Raw genomic sequence first — 2,819 nt, 5'->3', positions numbered from 1 at the left:
TACGACAATGTTTTGCGTCTCAATATGGAAACCAGGTTGTCGTGTCATATGTTATGCTGATGACACTCTTATTATATCTTCTGCTGCTATTATCCCTGAAGCAACTCTTAAGATGGACATCCAGTTGGCCAGAGTTCTCCGTTACATCCGACTTATACAGCTTGATTTGGCGGAGGAAAAGACTGTAAAAGGCAATACTCTTCTCTTATGGAAGATCGCGTGACAGGTCGGTGATCACATGTGGGAGTTCTGAGATCGAAACAAAATCCTCCATGAAATATCTCGGAGTAATGGTCGATAATAGGTGGACTTTTGGAGAGCATTTTCGATATATAGAACAGAAAACATCCAAGGTTGTTAGGTCACTGTCAAGGTTAATGCCAAACTTAAGGGGGCCAGTGTCTAGGAAGAGACATCTATATGCTGGCGTGATTACATCTATAGTTATGTATGCGGCCCCAAGTTTGGGCGGATAGATACGTACTCGCGCCATACAAGGAGGTTAGGCTGCTGCGGGCCCTGCAACGCAGAATAGCTATACGCGTTATATCGGGGTACCGTACAATATCTTTTGAGGCGGCATGCTTGATTGCCGGTATGCCTCCATGGCCCTTGACTGCGTCTTGTCAAAAGGGTCTATCACCGCGTTTTGGAGATGAGAGACGGCCTGGATTGGCAACCACATTACGTTGCAGAAATAAACAAGAGGAAAAAGTTATAATAATGAGACAGTGGGAAATATCTGCTAGACGTCAGGAGCACCGGGAGAACTAACCAGGATGGCCTTGAGACCGGTTCTGAATCAATGGTGTCAGAGGAAGTTTGGATGTGTGGATTTTCATCTCACGCAGATATTGTCGGGGACATGGGCTGTTTCGGCCATTATCTCCATAGAATGCAAAAACGATGGTCACCGATGTGTCAAGCAGTGTGCCAGTCGTGATGATACGTGTGAGCATACATTGATCTTCTGTAGTGAGTGGTTTATAGAACGTCGTAGACTGGTGAGTGCTTTGGACATTGACAGTGATTTATTAAATTGAATGAACATTATTAAAGAGATAGTTGTGTCTGAGGACAAGTGGGACTGCATTTAGTGTTTTTGTTCCACTATTATGGAGTTGGTAAGGAGGAGGATGAGAGGAGTTTGCAGGCTGCTCATTAACCATCACCCCCGATTGATTAGTTGAAGCTGACATCCCTGTTTGGGGGTGTGTGAGTCAATCTTTTTTGTTGTCGAAAACTCTTTTCAGTTTTAGCCGCGAATAGAAAACCCCCATTAAGACAACACAGGCATTGTAACTGGGGGGTATTTCTTCATAGACTGCCATTTGCAACGCTAGCCGTTACGTGGGCTTGATGTGATTGCTTAGGGGGGGCACTACACAGATCTCATCCAAAATAGTTGGTTCACGAATGTTACGTAAATGCAGTGCGTGTTTAGAAGCTCCTTGGGGAATTGCAGGTTAGTAATCAATATCGGGTCCCGGCAATCTCCTTAAAAGGTTGGTCCGCACACACGACGGGTTTAGTGGGTCCGGGTTTAGCGGCTGACTTCAGCCCTCCCCCATAAAAAGACCTCCCGGCCCAACCGAGTGGAGTATGTGTTGAGCCACTTCCCCTTACCGTCGAAAAAAAAAAAAAAAAAAAGTTAGGTTATGGGGTCTTAAAAAATAAATTTTCCACACTTTATCGCCGTCCCTGCCAAGTGATTTCCTTCTCCCACAATTTGGATCACTTCCCCATTCCGAATTTAATCTCCCCATGATTTTCCCAATTTCTCAGACTTCATTCGCCAACATTTCTCTGCCTCCTTGTGTGCGCTATAAATTGCCGCTCATCGGCACGAACCGGACCACCCCGTAGTGTAACTGTGTCTACAATCACGAGGTACACTATCTTGGAATTAGCCAAGTGGTGGATGGATGAACTGGTGTGATGGGTGTGAGACCCTAAAGAAGGAATTGTCCACTCCTCCAGGTAAGGAAACACTGACCTCTCACCACAACCACGGGGGGGGCGGGAGGCCCCGTTAGCTGAGTCAGGCACCTTGCGAAGGGGAAGGAAAACCCATACAGAAAACCATTTCTTGTTACAACTGAATACTGTCCAACGATAAAAGTGAAGACGTCCGGGGTCGGTAACCCAGGAATCAGGCCGTGGGGGGGGGGGGTTTAGCCCGGCTCCCCTCCATGTCGTCATCGCCACAGGGTCGTTCCTCGTATTTGCCGGCTTGGGTCCGCGGATATTATGCTACAATAGTGCCGAGAATGAGCAAATAGCCGCACTAGAGGGGCGGCTTGCTGATGTTGGTGAAAGACTCGCGGAACTGGACAACAGCTCTTTTGTCCGGGAGGATGGGCGAATTAATGTAATGACCAAATAGCGTTTGATGATGGGGAACCTGAAGAATTGCTTCCCTGTCCTCCGCGCCTCCCGGATAGGGTCCCGTGGCGGGAGCGATGATGGGGAGCTTAAATGGAAGGTCTCCTTCGTACCGTCTACCGCCCATTCCAAACATCTCCGTATTCACACCAGGGAAGGCACGAGAGTTGGCAGCCCTACGTATAAGAGGCCTGCTGTCTGGCCCGATAGTCAGAACCTTAGGGTGAAACAAGGTAGGTCAAAAAAAGCGAAGGTTGAACTCGTGGGTCGCCCTACAAAAGAACTTTGACTACGCTTTTTACCTGATTTTTAAAATTAAATCGCCCACAAGAATTATTCAGCAAAAATTTTAAACCTTTCCAAATGAATAAAATTTTTTTTTTTAAAGGGTCCCTTAGATTTAAAAGATGCTCGAGCAACATCATCAATTTTAA

The sequence above is a fragment of the Nylanderia fulva genome, unplaced genomic scaffold, assembly GCF_048542155.1.
Source record: "Nylanderia fulva isolate GAGA-0341 unplaced genomic scaffold, ASM4854215v1 Scaffold147, whole genome shotgun sequence".
In the NCBI taxonomy this organism is placed as follows: Eukaryota; Metazoa; Arthropoda; class Insecta; order Hymenoptera; family Formicidae; genus Nylanderia; species Nylanderia fulva.
The sequence above is the reverse complement of the archived record's forward strand: the minus strand, read 5'-3'. Positions refer to the sequence as shown.